Source organism: Perca fluviatilis, chromosome 10, assembly GCF_010015445.1.
Source record: "Perca fluviatilis chromosome 10, GENO_Pfluv_1.0, whole genome shotgun sequence".
Classification (NCBI taxonomy): Eukaryota; Metazoa; Chordata; class Actinopteri; order Perciformes; family Percidae; genus Perca; species Perca fluviatilis.
Window position 1 is genome coordinate 24,364,689 of NC_053121.1, and position 23,188 is coordinate 24,387,876.

The window sequence follows — 23,188 nt, forward strand, 5'->3', positions numbered from 1 at the left end:
CGGAGAGGAGAGTAAGCTACTGTGTTCAGCACTCTTCACGTCTCCTTTTTTTTTCTCTCCCCTTTGTGCTATTTTTACTTTCCCCACTCGCCTATTGCTCTCATGGCTTTCATTTTTACTTCTCTTCCATCCTCTCATCTGTTGTCAGGTTAAAAAGGTAATTTAAGGTGAGAACAGAAGAGAAGAGGTGACTCAATTTTAGCCTTTTCCTTTGTGGGAGATTTTGTCCCACTGTCAAGGATAAAGCCAAACTTTTTTCTTTGAAAGTCTTGATCTGGAATCAACCATGGGGGTCTGGGGGGGAATTGTTTTAGAGACTTAACAGCTAAACTGACCATTTTAAAGCATTTTGAAACAAATATCAGAGGATTTAAGTTATGTTACACGAAAGGTTAAGCTCAAAGACCTAAAATGATGAATGTTTAATGTACTTCTTTGAGCGGTTTGGTCTTTTAAATGTAGATGTAGAAAATGTATTGCAAAGTAAACAAAGTCTAATACTTTATTGTATTCTGTCTTGTTTCCAGGAGGGTGTCTTTTCTCACTCGCCTCCTCCAAGTCACCTGTTCCTGCCCTTTCTCCAGCAAGCTTCTGTCTCCATCTCTGTCCACTGAGTTAACATGAGATTATTTGGTAAAGTACTGCATGCTGTCTATATTTGTAGATATTTGACCAGCGTTGGGTCCTTGATCGTTTCTTATTTAGCTCCATGCCTCGTCCGCTGCCATCTATCTCTTCTCTTAACTTTTGCCTGATTACAACAAAGTGAAAATTCCCCAAGCATAGGCCAACTGACAACACCTGAGGCAGGGAAAGTAAACCGAACACTCATGCATGGGAAGGAACTGCACCCTTCAGGTGCAATCAATCACCCAATCACCCAGAGGCTATATATACTGCCTCCCTTTGTTCCTTCTTTTCCACCTCAAATATGATGTGTGCATCCTTTGAGATGATTTGCTTATAGTTGTTTTGATTGTGAAAAACACAAAGACAGAAACCGAGGCAAGCAAAGAACTTGAATAGCAATCTGCCTACTGAAATAAATGCTCTGCTTTAACTGCCAACCTGCTGACTGCGTCTCATTCATGCTAACATCAACTGAGTCAACTGATGTCAACTCTCCAGTGTTTCCCTACATGCCATAATGAGCAGCATTTGGTTAATATAAGAAACTTCCATATAAATATAGCTATGGAATCAGCTACTAATTTACACTCTTTCAGCTCACCCTCATTTGTGGTTTTGTAAAGAAAAGCCTAATGTCTCCGTGGCTAGACCGGATACTAGTTTTGTCGAGACTGTGATCTTCTCGCGAGAGTTTGAGAAACAGCTGGAAGCACATTGTTACATCAGCTGTTTACTTCTATTAGTAGAGCGATTTTTTTACAGCGTTGTGTCAGCAGTATGTTCTGGCTACACCGCATCTTTATTCTGGGATAGGAAAAAGATGTGCCCTGGCTTGTTTGTTTTTCTTTAAACCAATCACAACCATCCGGGATGATGCTAAACCCCGGATGCAGCAACGGTGCCTTTCCAAAACAAATAGCGGAAGGGGAGGGACATTTATCCAAGCAAAGTACATCCGTTAAGCTAGACTAGTAGAGTATAGACCGCTGCCCCCCCACCTCACCCAAGCGTCACTTGGCTGTTCAGCCTTCAATTATTACAAAAATAAGGTCACTGATGATGTTACCTATGACGATTCTCTCTCCTTTGAAGATTTGGAACGTCAGTGCATTCTCGTTAAATGCGTCAGTACATTATCAGGGTTCACCGTTGCGCTGGAAATTATTGTTGATTGGTTCCAAATTTTACGCACATTATAAGAGCATGAAAATAGTCAAAATCAATACATTATTGGGGGGGTCCTTGTACGCCCCAGACATGGACTGGAGAGGCTCTGTGTATACAGATTGTAGATTTAGGTTTTAATCATTTCACTTTATGTTCACACTGATGTTGGATTTCTTTGATGGTGGCGAAGGTAAAATAGAATTTCACTTGGTAAAAGTATGAAATATTCCTGCACTTTGATATATTATTCAGTCAAAGGAGCCATGACAACTGTCAACCCATGTTTACTATTGACAACAGTAAACATGGGTTAGCTTTTATCCCAATTTTCTGAGTTTGGGACAAAGCTGAAGTTACTGTGTAACCCTTGACCCATTCCAGATTTCAATCTGACTAAAATCCTGCATGAGTGAATCTTATGTCATGCAATTGTACACATGATGGTGAAAATTTGAGTTAGGATGGCTCGCTTTGTGCTAAATGAACTCACAAACTCTGCAATAAATCTTGTAGTAATTGTCCTCTAACATAAGGAATAGGATTTCAATACATTTTAATTGTTCACAAATGTATTTAAGAGCAGTCTTAATCGTCTAACAGTGGGTAGCTACTACATCGGTCTAAGGATGCTGATGCAAATCTGCCGTAATAATTAATGATTAGCCCGGGAAAGGCAAATGCATTTTGTGATCACTTCGGTGAACACAGACAGTGCACATTTGTTCATACAAGATAAAAGTGCTCTGCACAGATGAGCTGTGTAGACACACAAACTCGCACACAGACACACACACAGAGACACACACACAGACACACTCACACACACACACATATACATTTGTGTGCACACAGTTTCATGGGCTCTAATCTGCAGTGCATTCAATATGTGGAGCTATTGGCCAGTGCTGTGGTAGGCAAAGCTACATGGCACACAGAAACCTGCACGCTAGTCATCATACATGTATCCAATCAGGATCTGGCCTGGCTCCCATGCCAGCGGGGCCAATCAGATGCCCCAGATGCAGCCCACCCCCCAACCCCCCGCGGAAACACACGCATATCTACAGTGAACACACATGCACACACATCAATCCAGCTGTGATTCTTGGACATAATCCAAGTTGCCTGCAAGGTGGAGTCTGTGTGTGTGTGTGTGTGAGTGAGAAAGAGATGATCTTCTATCATAAAACAGGAGAATCATATCAGAAATCATTGTTGCCCACACGCAAAATAGAGAGGAGCTGAACACTGAAAGAGCACAGGTCACTTTGCAAGATGGCAGAAAAATACACATCCAAGTGAGAATTAGAGAACAAGAGAGAGACAGTGAGCAAGGGAGAGAAAACGTTACTGAGAGCAAAAGAAAAAAGCAGGCAGTCATTGAATCATTCTCACACAGAGAGCTTTGGCCCAGATCAGCCAGAGAGATAAAGGAAGAGGATTACACTGGCTGAAAAGACTTGGAAGTATCCTGAGTCTCCTCTGACTGTCTGCCACTTCTACAAAGTCACCTCTGACAATGGAACTGTGTTAGCAGAGTGATAGATCAAAAACACAGAAGTACATTTGGGAAGTACGCTGTAGTGATGTGGAGGTCATTCAAATGTCCCAAATCAAACATGAAGAGATGTATGTTATAGAATAGGCAAAATGAGCAGTGTTTGTGGGGTTGATTAAGCGTGTCCATGACGAAATGTGGAAAACTGGAATCATTTGCCCAAGATGTGGTCGGTTTACATGGCGGAAAGGACTCATCTGTGGTACAGAGGGCCGGTTCAGTGCTACCCAGAACTATACGTGCCGCAGGGAGAAAAACTGTGTCTGTTAGGGTTAAAGACAAACAACAATGATAGTTAGTTTCACCTTAAAGGGATTATTTTACAGCTTGGGTCTTATTTGCATGGCTTTGGTCGTCCTTTATATCAGTTAAGCCCCTGACACACCAACCCGACGTGGACCATTGGCAGAAAAGGCAGTCGGACTGATTAGTCTGCTCCCCTAGGTCCAAAAAGTGCCTTGGAACACACCGAAGCGACGCCGTCTTGAGCGTACGCTCTGTGCGTGTGCGAGACGTAATACAAAAAATGAAAACCGGAAATGATGAACGCGTCACGTGGGTCTGGCTTCTCCAGCCTATAGTAATGGCGGCTTGTTTGAAATACGATCTCTTATTTTACGAAAATAGTTCACTGAAATGTATTTCTGAAAACATTGTAAGCAAGAAATATGCCATACAGTTGCTGAATCTGTCTTCATTTCAGATCGACAAAGGTCAGTTTAAAAGATTTTCGTCAGATTTTGAGAGGCGTTCGTCACTCAATCCGCTCGTTATTTTCGTGAGTCCGACTGCCCACCCTCCGACCCAGCAAGTCAAGTTGGCCAAAATGAAGGCCGACGGCCCCTAAAACGGATGAAACAAGGAACACACCAAACAGACTCGAGTCACCGACATCGCCAGAGTGTCCGACGGCCGATTATCGGGTTGGTGTGTCAGGGGCTTTAGGGTAACTTTGGATTTATCAACGTAATTACTGAGATTTGCAAATAAAACAACTTTGCTACAACAGTTTTACAGGGCAAGAATGATCAGACTGGTTGTAATCAAGACTACAGTTTAGCAAGCCCATTTAAAACACTTCACATCACTCACAAAATTTTGCTATATTGCACAGGAAGCCGTGTTTTGCTGTTGAACTGGGAAGTGGGTCTGTAAACTGGGGTGGACAGTTTTAACTTTGTTCAGTCTTCCAAATAGATTTGGCTAATCTGATTGTTTAAAAGATAACTGAGTGTATGGGTGTCTTGGGGCTATTACCAGTATGAATGGTGACCACAGCTAGCAGTGTGCTATTTGCTAATGGGTATTGACTGTGACTGTTTGAGGCTTCCTGACAATAGTGTTAGCCTTGTTTGTTGTGGACATGTTTGCACATTTGTTTCTTAAACAGGAAACATCCCACAAATCTGGGATAGATTTTCTTACCTCTCCTTTAGGCAGGACTTGAACATGCTCTTTCAGAACCAGGAAGTGCCAAACCAGGTCCAGCCTATTTGGACTCCTTTTATGGAGGTGTTCCTAGGGGAATGCACCGACCGTGGTATAGGTGGAGGGGGGGTTGTGATGTGTTTTGAGAAAATACTAGTTTTTAAAAAGTTTTTGTTCTGATGACACTTTTTAAAAACATTTTTTTATGTGATTTGGTGGCTATTAACTTATCAGGTATATCTACTGAGAAACTGATGAATCGCTGTTGTGAGTTGATTGATTTATGAATTGGTATTTCCTGAAGTAGGATGAGGGTCATAATTTAAAGGGCCTTTTCTTAAAAAATATTGTATTCCTTCTGCTGTTCTGTCACTTGAAATAGATTTGAAATATTGAAATGGGAATGGCTTGCACCTTTCCTTCTTTGGCTCTTGAGCTGTAGTTTAAGCAAAGTGGTGGCCTGAACATCAGTGCCAAACCACAGTGCCATATTGCTTAAGATTATTTCCAAAAATGTTTTTTGTAATATCCTTTAAATGAGCTGTTAGTAAAGATTAGTGCCTTTTTTAAGTCACTTCTTGAGACGGCAGTGGAAGTTTGTATGTTTTCCCCTTCCGTAGCAGCTGGAGTGATGCTGCTTTCTGATGACCTCAAATAGCTTATTGATTTCTGGTAAAGCAGGAATGGACAGACTAGAGTTTCATTCCCCTTTTGTGTTTTTTCTCTTCCAAGCCATTAGGATTATCAGGGTCAGATTTATTGTGGTATAAAAATACTTGTTTACTTACTCTGCCTTCTGCTGAAAACAACACACACACACAAAACCCTTGCTATGGTGTGTATCTGCTGTGTGTTGTGTTTACGGGCAGCCGTGGAGTTACTTATCCAAAAAGGTCAAAGGCATAATGGGTTATAATCTCCTTGTGGACAACCTTCTCGCCCAACAACACTGCTACTTGTAACAAAGAGCTTGGCCTCAGCACTCAGCTGTCGCTTCCCCTCCTTGGCTTCCATCAAGCAGACCTTAGACGACTGGTCCATTATCTTAGTGCCTATCGACTTGTCAGACAAATTCAAATTTCACATGTCAATTAAATGAGTGTTGCCCTGGTGATTAGCAGATCCCACTAATTGTCACTCCCTCCTCCTCTTTCCTCCACTTTTTTTGCCCCCTTCCCCTCCTCCTCTTGCTCTCCTGCCATTTTCCACATGGAGGAGCAGGGAATGGGGCTTTGTGCCGTTGGGCCCCATCGTGGCTCCTCAGCTTCATCCCCCAGCCACGCTCCTCCTCTTAAACTCCCAGATCCCCTCTCTCAACTCTGGGGTGTAAGGAAAAGATGGACTTAAAGAGTGAATGTGTGTGTATGTCTCTGTGTGTTTGGTGGGCACATATAGATCACACAAGCGTGAAGAAGTATATAGAGTTGAGTGCATATGCATTTCATCCTGTTTGGGGCCACAGCATCAGGACGCAGGATGGGATGCTCAGAAAAATCCAGCCCTATAATCTCATGCACACCTTACGAACATGAGCACAGGGACACGGCCACTCTGACACACACTCCCACACGTGCACCCTGGCAGATAATTACCCCAACAGCCTCTGGAGAGCAGAACGCCCATGTGGGCCCCATAACCGCTTTAGACAAGGGCCATGGCACACCCAAGAACCTCCTTCTTTGTCTATCTCCCAAGCCATGTGGTTGTTTTGCTTAACTCAATGAACTTGATCCCAGTGGTGTTGAAAAATGTTAAATCAAGCCATTGAACAACAAACAAAATGAAATAAGTTTAAGTAGAAGTATGCATTAATGTGTAATCCAATACACAGCATTATACTTAAAAATAAAAAAAATTTTTTTATTTTTTTTTTTAAATTTTTTTTTTAATTTTTTTTTTTTTTTTCAAAAAAAAAACCCTTAAGGTCACGTTCAAGTAGCTGTTTGCTTCCATCTTGGCGATGAGTACAAAATCTTCATGAAATTATTGCATATTAAGTGAGTCACCCTTTTGATTTCCAACGAAAGTGGTTCCTGCAGGTGTTGGATGAATGCATTGAAATAAAAACTGGTCTATTTCCCGCATGAACATCAATACACCCACACACATATGCCCTGCTCTGATCACTTTGACAAGTGTGTCATGTTGGCGCTGTCTGAGAGCTCTACAATATTGGGATTTTAAAACCTTTGAAAGCAAGCCAGACAGAAAACTCTCCTCCAGTCTTAAGCAGAGCTCTAATCATCCCACATCACAATTAAACACAGTGGACAGCAGCTCCAAACACTGGGTGACATCTTAAAACTGTGTGAATGGTCCCTACCCCCAGCAGCCCCCCCATCACCTAATGTTCAACACTAACCAAGCATTACACAGACCTACATTCACAACTACAATAGAAAACACTGCAGCAGGCCAGTGCAGCCCAGACGGTTTCGTTTGCACTTTATCGGACTATACAAAACAGCAACGCCTCATTGAGCCACAATTTGCTGCTAGTTTCCTACAAGAAGCAAAACAAAGAATGGGGCGGCCTGGCCTTCCTTTTTGTGCCAAAGCACCGGACCAGAGAAGGCACACAGACACACACACATACACACAGCCAGAGTAGAGGAAGTACATACAGGGATAGAGAAAAAAGTGAGAGCAGCAGAACAACACACTCCAGAACACGTCTGTCACATCCTTCAAAGGACAACATGAGTACGCTGCTGAGCCACTCAAAGTAAAAACAGTGACATTGCACACTGCAACACAACAAACCTCTCATTTTATTCGTATTAGTGCAAATGGTATGTGTAGAATAGACTTTGCATATACAAATGCATGTTTTCAATTGAAATGAGTAACTACTGCAACTTTCATGTCTTACATCGGCCTTCCTACAGAAGCCACAGGAGAGAACAATGGCTTGTCCTCATGACTGAGTCACGGACATGGCAGCGTTTAAAAAACGCTTGGGGATAAAATACTTCTGTTGGGGCAATCGCTCTCCTTTTCCCTCCCTCTGCTTCCCCGTCTCAGTCCCTCTTCCTCTCTTGTTGTCTCTTTCACTCTTCCTCTCTAGTTTTACTACCACAATAATTCCTCAGTGAGTAAGCAAGTGTGTTTTGTGTGCGTGAGCCAGTCAAGGCTAAAGTCCTGTTTGTGCATTTGTGTAGTCATGCGAATGCACGTGTGAATGAGTGTGTTGCTGAGGGAGACAAAAGTCTGCACAACCGGAGGGGCTTACTTACAGTCAGGCTATCAAACAAGCAAAAAAACTACAGTTAGGAGTTTGGCTGTGTGTGCCCCTGCACACACAACATAGGCAAAAAGAAACCCTGTAACTGCAATTCTCTTTGGAATGAGAGTAATGCAAATGATAAAATAATGTCTGAAGGATAAAGGCTCCACATATCTAAATAAACAAAGGCAAAGCAATGCATACATAAGACCAGATTCATTAGCATACAAACTGAGATCAAAAGGCTTTCTCAAGTTCAGTACATCATAGCCTTCTGCACAAAGAATTCCTTATCAGAGTGCATTCAAGAGCACCCTGCCCTCCTCCCTTTACTTACAACCACCACCAGCCTTACAGTGCAATTTGAAACAGAAGAACAGCTCCTCTGGAGAAGAAAATTACGTCGCCATGACAACACTGAAGAAGTTCAATCACTGACAAGACTGTGCAGATGATGTGCTGATTGTGCCTTGTGTGTGAGAGTGTGTGTTGGCCTCCCTTGTTCCACCTTAACCCGCCCCACCCCAACCTTGCTATACCCTCTTCTAGCTGGCAGCTGTTGGTCCTGGTACAGGATGGGCGTGTGTTGTTTTGTCTGCCTGCGTGTGGATAAATAAATGATGAGAGTGTTGACTCTTTGGGACAGGGCTACGCTGCTGCTCTGTCCTGCTGCAGCTTTTCTGTCCCGTCAACATGGAGAAAAAAGGGTCTGAGATGACCGCTAATTGGAAGTGGCGAGGTGATCTGATGACACTGCAGGGATACTTTGGTTTGTCACAACGTGTAAAGGCCCTCACATTTCAAGGGTGGCTGCCTTCAAGGAGGAGTTAATCAATGCACAGCTTAAAGCAAACGACTCAGGACAGAGCACAGTTGCTGGTCCTGGGGTAAGGTTAAAATCAACGAGACATTTCAGACAGACAATTACTTTCCCCGCTGACTTTGAAGCTATTAAAACACAGAAACTGCAAATATACTGCAACTTTAGTAATACATCACACAAGAAACTGTACTGTACCAATATATTATGTCAACACCGTCATCTAAAGTAGACACGCTTGTGATTTTGATATTATACACAGCTGCTGAGGTAACTGCTGATAGCAGAGAACACCACATCCTGCAGACAACCGTGATAGAGAGCCTGTAAAAGATAAGATTAAAATGCATAAGCTCAGAGCATCAATCATGGTCCGAAAAAAGTGATTCCATTCACAATCGATTTCCATGGTACCTTCACTCCCTACAGCACATATGATACTTTTTCCCAACGACTTTCTTCACACTCACGAAGGCATTTGATATGGAGCACAAGAAGATAGAGGAGGAAAAGAGATTTATGTGTCTGGGAATGCCTACATAGCTGCATCCTAACATGTCATATGTTCCCATCTAATTCACCTTCTGAAGCAAAGAGCATCAGACATAATATCTATGTCTAAACCTCTCTCTCTTTTTCTTTTTCACTCTCTCGCACTCACACACATGCACATTACCCGCCACCCTCTACGGTGCGCTACACTGACTTGTAAAGTTGTGATTTACACTTGTGTACTAAAAACAGCTTGAGACAAACAAACACATTAAAATCACAAATGCTGAGGTCTTCAAAGTGTGCCAGCAGTTGGGCTAATTTATTGAGGCATCCTTAATTTAATATTGAGGCAGTAAATTCTTTTCTAAAAAGGAGAAATCTGAGAGTCAAAGATTCTATGCAATGTTTCTAGAACCCTCAATCATACATGAAACCTGGGTCTCGTGTATATGCTCCCAGACCACCTCTGGTGCGTCCCTTGTGGAAATTAAGACCTTTAGAAACCCATTTACATTGTAAACACACCATGCAAATCTTGTTTACCACGTTGGGGGTCTGCAGGCATGGTGGTTGGTTGCAGGTCTGAGGATGGAGGATCTAGGGAATCTCCTTGGACCACCACACAGACATAAACACACACAGTACTCACCCTGCACCCACTAACTGTATGGCCCCCCTGGGGAGAGCGCCCACCTCCTGACCTCCTCCAACAGGGGGGTCCAAAGGGAATTTAACACAAGGGTCCCACATTCCTTAAAGGTGATAATTGATGTAGCTGCTGGCAGGGGGTCACCAGGCACAGGGTAAACATGCAATGACTTTCTATGTGCCCCCCCATTCCCACCCTGCTAAACAGTATGCATGGCTGTGACCTCGTTAAATTATGCCATCAAGCCTGGCGTGACAGCGTGTCACCCATTACAGTGAACTGGGTCTGCTTGGTGTCTGAGCACCCAGGTGTCTCAGTTAACTATAACCAAACCATCAGCAAGACAAGCCGCTTTACACATACGGTCAAATACACGCTAGAGGATAGCTGTATTAAATGGACTAGAAGCTAAGTGGAAGAACCATGAAAAAAAACAGCTCAATAACAAAATAATCAGTGCAGCCTAATCACAACTCTCCATCTTCTCTAAAGCTCAGTAAACCTGGGAGCAGGTAAGGAGAGAGTGATGGACAACAACAGGGAAGCTGTGAGGTCTACTTTGCTCCATCTTCCACTCTGGGTCTCCCATCCGCTCTGTTGCATGGGGCCTTGCCCTTATCGTCAATATCCACAGACCAATAAGATAAGATATACTTTAATGTTACTTTTAGGTTACTGTTTTATCAAAGGTGGCTGACTTTTTTTTTATAGGAGGAATTCAGTACCTGCTGCTCAATTCAAACTAAATTTACACGGCTTCAGCACAAAAATCACAGAAATCTTACTGGATAACGCTAGGTGATATTTTATGTTTTTCTTATTATCCACAAATCAAACGACTAAAAAACAATAATGAATTGATCCTACTAACAAGTATTATCTGTGTATCTTATTCTGCTGTGCCACAGACCTCCATTGTTGCCCAAAAACTTTTAAAAACACATCAATGTGCCACACCATTGCACTGGATTATGTTCTATGATTGTGCTGAACATGGACACTGTAGTTTATTTTGAGTCCCAGATACATCATCCTTCTGCTGTAAATACTCACAAGTGCACCAAGTGTGTATTAATATGTAGCTGACAATAGTCCCCAATAAATGATTTTAAATTCAATTCAATTCAGTTTCAATTCAATTTTATTTATAGTATCAAATCATAACAAGAGTTATATCGAGACACTTTACAGATAGAGTAGGTCTAAACCACATCCTATAATTTACAAAGCCCCAACTATTCTAGTAATTCCCCCAAGAGCGAGCATTCAGTGCGACAGTGGCGAGGAAAAACTGCCTTTTAGGAAGAAACCTTGGCAGACCCAGGCTCTTGGTAGGCGGTGTCTCACGGTGCCGGTTGGGGATGTGATGAACACTGGCAAATAATAGTCACAAGAAAGATAATGGAACAGTGACTAAAAATGGTAGTCATAGTAGTTCATTTCATGGCGTTACAAATGTTTTCTCCTGTTTTCTCCGGAAAACTACTGACTGTTTTAAGACATTTCTTAGCCTAGCTTAGGTCTTTTTATGGCATTTGTTGACAATAAAACAAAATATTAGCAAGGAAGCTAGGTTTAATAAAAAAAAAAACGTACATGATTCAAAGAACATCCGTGAAAAAAGTAAAAATACTCTGATTCTAGCTTCTAAATTGTGAATATTTTCTAGTTTCTTCACTCCTCTATGACAGTAAACTGAATATATTTTAGTTGTGAACAAAACAAGACGTGAGGACGTCATCTTGGGCTTTGGGAAACACTGATTGACATTTTTCATAATTTTTAGACATATATCTATAGACATATAGATTAAACAACTAAGCGATTAATCAAGAAAATAATTGACAGATAATTTTTTTTTTAAACATAAAAAAAATATGATTCATTTAAAATACTTAAAAAATAGATGATATATGCGCTGGTGTCCTGTGCGTTGTTAGTGGTGTTTATCTTAGATAAGAGTGCCAGGCAGTGCGGTTATTTTCTAGTCTCTGCCCACATGTGGTTCCCCCCAGCCACACACTAGGCTTGGGGAGGTTATAAAAGCCAAGGGGGTGATTAAGAAGCAGGAATAATGGCCTCCACAAAACTAGGAATGTGTTTAACTGCTACAATGGCTCCGGAATCGTTCTAAATCGGACTGTCGCCGTTAATATCAGGAATGATTCTGCTGCTCTTGAGCAGGGAAAGTTTCTGGGGTTTTAACGTTATGTTCAAAGGAACTGGCCCTGGGAGAATATGAGAAGCAGAGGCAGGATGTACTGTAGGTTGTGATTTATGTCCGAGAGTGACCCCGGAGGATTTAGGTTGGGTATATCTAGAGCTGTGCCGACCTATCCACCAGTCCTGCATTGTTGGAGGTTGGTGGATCCTTCTAAATCCAGGATTGAAAAGTCACATATACAAACACCTTCACCTCTCCTCTCTTTCTCACATACAGACACACCAAGAAGGGAGAGACAGAAAGAGTTACCGTTAGCTGCTACCTGCCTCCTAAGCATGCCCAAACCACATCACTTTCCTCATTACTGGAGCTTCATGGCTTTTTAGGGCTCTGTGCTTTATCTGGGATTTCACATTTCCCAGCCTGCCACTTGACATGGCTCACCCAGCTGCCAGCAATCAAGTAGCAGAGGGCAGCAGCGGGGCTGGCTAAGTCTTCAGGCTGCACCTTGATTTGAGAATTCCACATCACAGCCACTGGTCCTGCTAAGCTTCTGTAATTATAGGCCACACATCCCATCACGCCTCCAACCCTATTTCTACCCCACATCATACACTGACCTGACATAATGGGTGGAGGGGAAGGGGGTGCATACAGGGAGATAGAGATGGTCACGGGTCAGGGGTAGATTCTAAGGATGTGGATCTGTGCCTCAAAAGGCATAAAGTGTGTGACAGTGTTGGAAAAGGAGTGAGAATATGCTCCATTAAGCAGCCATACTGTCAATCTCAGATTGTTGCGTGTATGAAACATCCCTGTGTGTATTTTTTTGCATTTCTGCATGCATGTACGTGTGCGCTTGCATCTACAGTACACACATAGTATGTGTATGTGCCTAATTGAGAGGTAAGCAAAAAAAGTTGCCTTTAAAGTTGCCAATAAATATCCTGCCAGTAATGTTAAACACCTGCCCATAAAGCCCAGAGGAATGCTAAATGAAACCAAGTTGCAGAGCCTGTCTCCTGTCTGGGGTCTCAAGTCAAGACAGCAGGATTTGTAATGGCTGTATCCAGGATTACTGGGTTCAAGCAGAACAGCCAGGAAGCAAGAAAGAAAGACATTACATGGTCGGCAACACTGCTTTTCCTCCCTCCAACGGCCAGTCATGTGTGTCCCGTTTACAGTACAGAATAGTCAAGAGTATTCTTCAGTGTAATTGCACAGCAGAATCAATGCTACAACTTTTGGCATCAAAATTATGTCAAAACACATCATGGCAGCATTGTTTTTAACACCACTCTCACAGCTGAGTGATCAAAGCTCCTCATGGAGTGCTGTAAAATACTAGTGGACATATGTGTGTTTAAACAAAAAAAAGTGTTCTTTGTGCAAGTGTGAGCTAGATAAAGTAAGACAGATGATTACCGCAACTCAAAACATGCCCCCCTGATCTTCTCGCCCCAGTGTCACACACCCATAAAACATTCCCCACACACACACACACACACACACACACACACACACATTTAAGCACACATGCCTGTACATGCACAAAGATAACTGTGCACACATGCACTAAAGCACCTACATTCACAAAGATATAGTGTCAGGAAAGGAAGAGGCTCTCACTGTGCTTTGGAGCCTCCAGGGGTGAAAGAGAGCATATGACCCCAGAAGCCAGAGACGCTGCCGTTTGGCCTCATCTCTGGTTTCGATTCCCTAAACTCCTGACGCCTTCCTCCCACTGCACCTGTCGAGCGCCAATAGACCCCCTGCGCAGACCCTTTCACCACAGAGAATATATGGCCCAGCTCCTTGGTCCAGTCTGGTTAATTGCTACTGACCTCAAACTGGCCCCAAACGCCACGATGGGACGGGGCGTTTAGCTGCTGTTGCCAACCTGAGGCCCAGCTCAGCAGTCCTCCCACTCACTGGTGCCCCTCCATTCCTCAACAAGGGCCAGTTAAGGCTGACCGAGCACAAGCATTTACTTCCAGAGTCACAGGCTGCCCCATTCAGCTCAGAGATTAAGCACTGCTGTCTACACGCAACCATGAATAATGAAGTTATCACTCCAGACAGGCAGGCAACAGCAGCGTGAGTTATATACACCAGAAATCCCATAGGCTGCTGCGCACATGTGCCAAAACGTATACAGTAGTAGCACCACTGTATACAGTAGCTCATGCATTATTTCACATTGCAGAAGACTCACTTAGAGCCAATAAAAGATCTTCAATGGCCTTAGGTTTAAGTGTAGGATCTTCAGTTTAGCTTTACTATCATCTTACAATAGGACAATGCATTGGCGTGAAAAGCCAAGGGGCCCAGGTGGAAAGAAGAGTTACGTGGCCCCACTACACGCTAATTTTGCACAAGTGCCTTTGGAAACTACTTCAAGTGTCCTGTATACACAGAGAACACACAAAGAGATGAATTTGTTACTGGTCTTGCAGACAGAATTCAGCACTAGGGCTGGGTACCTGGGTACGTTTTAGGCACCGACCAAATTGCCTCCTTTTCGCAAAATGCCTCGTCATTCAATACCAAATTTCAATACCTAAAGAGCAAATCTCATCAGTGTCAGTGAGCCAATAAGCATGTAGCATGCTTCTACAAAGATATAATAACGCTGGTGATTGGCTGTCCAACGTTACATGTCGTAGAGACACGCAGGAAAAACTCTTATGTTACGCACAAAGACGGGGCTCACAGAGTAGGAGCTGAAAAATATATTATCGCTCAGGAACCGGTGAAGTCATGGTATTGGTATCAGTACTGGTATTGAACATTTTTTAAAGATACCTAGCCCTATTCAGCTCTGACATGTAGCATGGTTGTATTATATAAGACATCATCAGCACAATATATATGTGGAGAATATATATAAATATATATATATATATATATATATATATGGTATATATACCTAAGTTCCACTTTTACATTTAAGCAGGTTATTTAAAACTGTGGACTACAAGGAGAAAGGTAACATCTGCCAGGAGCAGTGATATTAATTTGACAAAATTGATATAGTTGAAGATTTGTCTGTATATTATCATAATTTATTATTATCTGTTAGGCTAACTATGACCACCTCATGTCAGGCTAAAGTCCTGGCAGTCAGGACAGCAGGTGGCGAGATGATAGAAGCAGCCTGTTCATCATCTTCAAAAATAATGTCCATCTGTCCATCTTTCTTTGACTGGAACCTTTTATTGTGATAAGACATCTAAACTGGAATTATTTAGACTTGTGCAGTGAGGTGTAGTGTAAGTTTAGTGTTGTACATTTATAAATACAAATTAATATTTTTAAGTGCAGTATGATTATCAGTGTTGATGTTGTTGCCTGTTTTTTATATTGTTATTTTATATGATATATCTATGATTTCTTTTCAACTCTAGTAACACTTTGGTATAATATTATATTTGAGTTATAGCCGACGCAATTTTCTAAACATCTTTCTCATCGTTAATTGTGGAACATAACCCTCCCTCGTGCTGCCTCTTTACAGCTGTACCTGGCGTGAGGGTGGATAATAGCAGACAGCACGTGACTGCAGCACTGTCCCGTCTGGACGCACGGCAGGTCTGTCAGAGCCTCCCTGGTGAGGACGACACACGCACTGGACGGATAAAAATAGACGCCATTCATGTTTTGAAAGGGCGCTTATAAAGCTACACGATTCTCATCCAACTTGGTGAACTTCATCACACACTCTTGCTTTTAGTGGTGGTATCATTACAAAACAGTCTTTAAACTGTCTGTCTGTTTATTATAACAATGCGTAAAAGCACACAGACCAGCCCCGCACGGATTTCACTCCTCCCTCCTGCACTTGCCATTCAAGTAAAAGCAGTAGTGTTTTCTGTTCCATCGCACCATACACCTCACCCCCGTCTCATAAGAGCGACACTGACACAATTCGTTCACTCGCACAAGTCTTATCGCCTCTGCTATGAACTGCGTCACCGGATTCAGAGAGGGGCAAGGTATGGCACCATATCTGAACTTGCATGAATGAAAGTGACGGAATTAAAGCACTCAGTCAGCAGGCGACTCACTCAGCCTCCAGTGCGTCTGTCTGTCTCGCCTGTGTGGCGCTCTGCTGCATCCTTCAATGAGCATCACTTTGTGGAGCCGGTGCGAGCCATCCTCCTTTACAAACACCGGTCCTGGACATCCTACACAGTCCGTCCTGCGACATATTTTTAGTTTGGACCCGTTGATGTCACTTCCTGCTTGGGTAATAGCCTGCACAAATGAGCACAAGGATGTGGAGGGGTGTTCAGGGGAGCCGTAAGAATGAATGTTCGAGGTCACGCGGCAGGCGAGTTCACAAGGTCATGCAGAAGCGAAATTTCCAGACGCAGACAAGAAGCGCGTTAGTCTCTAAAATGACAGTCATCATCCCATCTGGCTCATTCCAACTGTGCCCTATACTTTTACATAACCGGTCACATCCACATCATCCTACCCCTCCTGTGATGCGCCGGCGAGTTTCATTTCCTGGTACGTTGTGCGCATTTACGGCCACGGTTATGCAATGATGAAGACGGCATCATCACTTTAGCTTATTTTGACTGTGCATCTGCATCACAACCAGTGATAATACGATCAAGCACATGAGGCTCTATAAAAGCTATAGTTTATCACAAAGTCCTAGGAACACCTGTTGGAGTCAAAGAATGAATTTTATGAGATGTATAGTTAAATTCGGGTCTCCTGTTCTTGTTCAGTTTAAAAGGAGCGTATGGCCTATTTGAAGTGTGTTACTACTCGCTGCTGCGTTTAAGTTTCAAGCCACTCATTGCTTTAAGCAATCTGCTTGTTCTTTGACACGCATTAAGATAACCTGGAAGAGTCATAATGGGCATTTTTTTAATCTACCTGGGGAAGACTGATTGCTCTTGCCTGATGAGAGGTATAGGCACACTGAGGCGATCTGCTGGATGCGTGATGGAAGCCGTCTGAGTGTCAACTCCTGCTAAGAGCGCTATCCTCTTTCCTCACCCAGGTCTCTCCTCTTTACCTTTGAACCCAGGCCCAGCAGCCCATCTCTGATCTACAGAGGGTCTCCTCTTACCCCCGTCCCCTCGCAGGCCCCTATGATAGATGACCATCAGCATGCCAATACTGCACAATATTTCAATTTCCTGCCCAGGAAGAGGAATTTAAAGGGTTGAGTGAAGTTCAGAGGCACAGTGTGGTGCCTCCAGCTCACAACCAGCCCCCAGCCTCATACCGAAGACCCAAGATCCAAACATTCAACCGAGAACATTCCAGAAAACAGGTCCTCTCTGTGTCAACAAAACAACCCCTGCTGCCATCTTCCTGCCTGACAGACTGCAGTGCAGAGGACACTGACAGGAGACCCAACAGCCTCTGTAAGTGCAACATTACAAAGAGGAGAAATTGTTTTATTCAAAAGTGAATATCCTGTCTGCAGGGTTAGGCTTGGTATTGGCCTGTTGTGCTAGTCACTGCCGGTATGACATTTGGTTTCAAAGGTTTCCTCGATAAGGATACAATTCTGCAAAAAAAGTATTTGGGGCAAAATTGTAAAATTCAAGCCACTAAATATTTTCACAAAATACTTTGGCTATCACCGACGTCAGTTATAAAACTTGTTTAATTTTCAACCACATCTTTTTATGTTTTTATTTTGGGTGGGGGGGTGGTTGTTTGAGCTAAAATTTAAAAAAAATGTTTTAAAACAAAATCTTGGTATAGCATACACTTTTATTTCATCCTTTTTTCATGTACTGTACAATATTCTGATAGAATGTAAAAACACAAGGAAAATGAAGCTGTGTTTGATTAGTTGTGGATTATATGTTATATTTATATGCCACGGTGATTCAAACAAACAGGATTATGTACATTGTATTAATGTGAGTAAGGCGGGCAGATTTTCAGTAGGACTGTGCGGGTGCATGCAGCCTGTACACAAGTACACATGCATGTGTGTAGTGTAGTATAGTATTTTTTGATAGGAAGACACTCTCATGTGGCTCTGTTGTAAAGGTTTACGATTGGTTGGATTAGTCAGAGGACTGTGGTAAGAAGGAAGAGAGGCTGCGAGGCAGGCACTGCAACCTAGTGGTGAAGAGGGGTGTGTGGTGCAGAGGGGAGTGCACTTCGGATCACACAGATACACTCATAAATACACACTTCCTACTTGCTCATAGACAAACACACAAACACATACATTTAAACCCACATGCTTTGTTTATTTGTTGTATAGCAATTTATCTCTTTGAAACACATGCTCTTAACCTCTAACCTATGTATTTGATCTTATGTCCTCAATACCAATATAGTGTTCCAGGTTTAAAAATAACAGATAATTCCCTACAACCCACCCAGATACATGACTTAACGCTCTCTAACTAGGTTTGTACGCATTTGTTATGTCAGCCCACTTTCCTAGCCCCTCCACCTTACACCCCCCACTCCTACTTCCATCCTTTCACAGCCAAACCCTGCTCTTGAACCAAATGGCACTGATAGCATAGTCAAAGTCAGGAGCTCTGTGACTACCCAACCTTCAAAAAGGAGCACCCCTTTGCGTCTGCTATGAAATATTAAGGAAGTACAACCACACCAGCTGACTGAGCAGTAGTGTCCACCTTTTTCCAATCAACGAGCAGCCACTTAGCCAGGCTGTTTTTGGAGATGTTCAAAGCCTAGAACACCCCCCCCCCCCCAGAAAAAAAAAGACAGATTACCCCACCCTTCCAGATGTGTTTTTGCAGAGATTAAGGGGAGAGAGAGAGAGAGGGTAGTTGGGTGGGTGGAGCTGGTCACCAGTTTTGGACGAAAGAGGAGTACGGCGTGGACAAGTAAAGTCCCAAAAGCAGGGTTTAGTAGGTGTAGAGCTGGGCTACCAGAGCCACGGCCCATTTTTTTCTTGAAGGGGATTAATAATGAATTAAGGCACTCCCACCCCCCTTCTTAAAAGATATTCATGCATGCTAATGCATCCATTATTTATAGTGTTCATAGAGGCTGGCTAGTGGTGGCCACATGCAAGCGGGAGGGATGTAAGGATGAAGTGAGGAGGTGGGGGTCTCTTCCCCCAGAATGAAGCTTCGAGGCTCTGGAAGCAACATCCGCCCATTGTGGCTGGCCTGGAGCTGGGTGGGGATGGGATGGGGACTGGATATGGACAAGTAGGAGGAGGTGGGGGATGAGGGGGCCTCGCTGCCAGACAGGCAGCTCGTGCATAGGGAGAGGGCCGCCAAGTGTTGTGGGGGGAGGGGTGGATTAAACAAATAAATACATGATAAGAAATAATCATGCCAGGGAGGGAGGGCGCGATGGAGACAAAGAGGCTAAGAGGGACGAGGCGGGGAGGTTATTTAAGTAAGACAGGATTTACTGTCTGGACGGACCCGTCCTTGACCAACAATGTACGTGGAAGACGTGACAACTTTTTAGGATGTTCTTCTGATTTGACTGTTTGATTTGTTAGTTTGTACTGATGATACTCTCATAAAGAAGCTAACTAACGCTTTTCCACTTTGTCAGGATATCAGGAAAGGAAATAAACTAGATAAATCTCAAGAGAGCTCTTTCTGGGATTTCAAGGCCAGGTTTAGCACATACAGTAATACAGTAACGTAGCCGTGGGTGATAATTTAATAAAGCATTACAGAAGTTGATGCAGTGAAAGCAAAAGTTGAAATGTAGAAATGTGAAATAGAGGAAAAGTGTAAAGGTGAGAGATGGAGGAAGAGTGAGAAGAGGCTGAGCTCTTTTCATGTGTGCAGCATGCTAGGTATGTGTGCTGGTGCAGTGAAGAAAGTCACAGAGCGAGTAGAGTGATAAGATAAAGCAAAGCACGAGCCAGATGAGCTTTCTACCCTACTGATCCCCATATTAGCATAGATACAGTCATCAGCATAGCAGGGGACTGGTGTTGTGGAGGTGACATCAGGGCCATAACACCCCAACTCATCTCCATAGATATGACTGGGGCCATGCATGTAAATCATACACCAGGCTTATCTAAGACATGTCTGTAGTGGGTGACATTCTGCCAACAAGCTGCCACCATATGTTTCAGTAATCCTTGTAAGAGATTCATTCCTAATACTACTTTGGTTGTCCCCAAAATATAGAAATGAAACACAACTTAAAAATTCTGGTGAAGCTCCTTAGAGTTCCGTGTTTTTGTCCTTGTTTCTTGTGTTCATGACTACACATCTGCTGGAGATCTGGTGATATCTGGTGATATCTGGGGTAAGAGGTTAATCAGTATTGCTTAGCAAAACCTGTATCGATAGGACTGCCCTGCCATTTCAAAGTGTTGGTCTGGCATTATACCCATGACATGCCAGTAAAGCAAATTCCATGGCATGATGGAGTTATGGAGGGTTGTAAATGGACCAAATATTATTACATGAACTGTATGATTCAGGAACAATGCAGGTAAAAGCCAGACATCCATTAATGGAAGACATGCAACATGTTTCCCAACAAGTAGCACCAGAGGCAAGACCTCCCAGGAGTGACAATCTGCATTATGCAAACATTGCAACCTTTCTTCCCCCAACAAACCCAAGGTGAGGCACTTAAGTGTTTTTTTAATAACGAAACCTCAACCACACACAGGAAAATCCATAAAAATTGGAATGATGTCAAAACAACATTGTGAGGTTTTAATTTTCCACTGCTCAAAGTAAAAATGGCTCCTGCAACATTTCCTGCACCCCCGGTGATTTTTATGACAAATACAACAGCAGCTTAATTATACATGCGACCACCGCCATAAAAGCAAAACCATTAACTACCGTCTTGTTAACACAGAGGACCTGCCATGAAAGTGCTAGAGTCGAATTTTAAAATCTTTTCACTCAGCGCCTGTCTGTTGTGGCAGATTGGCACCATTTAGAGGAAATATAAAAATCAACGTGGCAGTGCGTACATGCCTCATGCATGGGTGTCTGGTTTGAATAAACAGGAAAGTGACCACTAAAGCTAATGTTGATTACCTATTCTTGATGTACTGGCTGTTAGCCGAATACCATCTGGACACAGACATATCCAAAGAGTAAAAAAACAGGAGACATACTTTAACTGACTTTGAGTTCGTCATACAGCTGCGAGAATGCAGGAAGAAAGGTGGCTCCTGTTGTCCGTGACCTACCCCAGTGTGTCCAAGGAGAAAGCTTTGGAGTTTCCAAATGAGTGAACTTCTAACCTCTTCCTTTTTTAAAGTTTCAAAGGCTTCCTGGTTTTACGTTACTGACCAAACATGCCCCAGCTGTACAAAAAGTGGCCACTCTAGATGAGACCCTATGGAGGCAGAGGGAGATCAGACACCCTGTGACGTAACCAAACATCTCAGTTAAAAGAAAAGTGAACAGAGGGGATTCCATTGATTTGCTTGCTTAAACAGGTCAGTGTTCGCTCATGGCAAGTGTGATATTACAGAAAGTAATAGGACACTTGTGAGCAATGGTTAAAGCCCAGAGGCCTATGCAACGAGAATCCAAAGTTTGCCACTGTCATTAAGTAGAGCTGCCATCTGAATATTTCATACTCAGTCCTTTAATCTACCTTATCCTAAAATGTCCATATGGACTTCATAGAATGTGTCAATCTCTTGAGTGATAGAATTTAAAACCCACAAAACACCCCCTAAAGGCAATCCCATCAAGCAGCATTCATTGAGAGATGTATAGCCCTATGTTAAGCAAATAGGCAGAGAAATGGTGACCCACTGAATCCATTATTACTCCTCCTATATCCATTGTCTTAAAGCCTGCCTTATGTGCCTGAAGTGCCTTTAAAGACATGTTAAGAGAAAAGAGCTCTCTCCCTTGGAATGAGCTAACTTAATTATCATAGCAACTGGCAGTGCTCTTTAACATGTCAATGGTACTTGGCCCGCATGCATAATTTTGCTGTGTTATTGTGGTGGCCTCAGTGTTTTTCACTGACAAAAACCCAAACCACAGGCACGGGGGCCTATTGTCATGGGCACATCCATCTGGATCAAGGCCATTGGAGGATATTTGCACTTCCTCTGTGGCTCCTGGCTCTTTTTGACATGCGGCAGAAGGAGCAGGCATCACCCACCAGTGCAGGGCCAATTGAGGTGCAGATTGACCAGAGGGACAGTGAAGAAGGGCAGCCAGCAGGGCAGCGCTCCTGTCAAATCCAGTGATGGACACCCACGTGGGGGTTGGTAGTTGGCCTAAGGTTCCTGAGGTCCTATAGCAATTGATGGGACATGACGAGGCAGGCGCCCTGGTTTTATTCTTTTGTCCCTGGGGATGTTGTAGGGTGTACCAGAGTGTCAGAGGCTATTGGCTACAGCACACTTCTGGTGTCAACTGCCTACGATATACAACTGCCCCTTGCCTGCACACACATACACTGATAAGGAAAAAGATATTCAAGCGGTAGTGACCGACAGGTATACCTTAGAAAAGAAAAAAAGGTAATTTTCCCTTTTTTGTTCAACCTCAATACATGAATAAAACATGGATGTATAGAACCTATATGCTGTGAACAGAGCGCAAACAATCTGAACACAAATGCAAAAGTGATGCCCTATGAAGCCGTGGAAACATGCTGATAAGGCACACAGATAGGCCTAATGTGGTTAACACCACAGCATTTACAGGGATCTTGACTGTTCCTTTGTGTGTGTGTGTGTGTGTGTGTGTGTGTGTGTGTGTGTGTGTGTGTGTGTGTGTGTGTGTGTGTGTGTGTGTGTGTGTGTGTGTGTGTGTGTGTGTGTGTGTGTGTGTGTGTGTGTGTGTGTGTGTGCATGCGGGAGAGTAGTTACTTTTTAATAGTAAAAGCATAGCTCACTATAAACATATGGGAAAACACCTCGCAGAGACATATCAAACAGAACCAATTCCGATCCAACACATCAACACCTTAGCTGTCAATCCATATCTCCCCACGTGTAACTTATATGCTTGTCGCTGCACACGCAGCCCCTCTGAGCTGTGTTGGAATGCTGACAGCACAGAGATATGAATCTTGATTTGATTAAGAGTCAGAGTTGAGGGTCTAAACGCTGG

General features: G+C 43.1%; 1 long non-coding RNA gene across 2 annotated transcripts in view; it reads right to left on the minus strand.

The window, feature by feature from the left end:
* Positions 1–16,624, minus strand: part of LOC120566461 — an 82,334-nt gene extending 65,710 nt beyond the window's left edge. For both annotated transcript variants that reach the window (XR_005640405.1, XR_005640404.1), the window contains exon 1: positions 16,205–16,624. This is a non-coding gene — a long non-coding RNA (uncharacterized LOC120566461). The remainder of the gene's footprint in view (positions 1–16,204) is intronic.
* Positions 16,625–23,188: the final 6,564 nt, after the last annotated feature.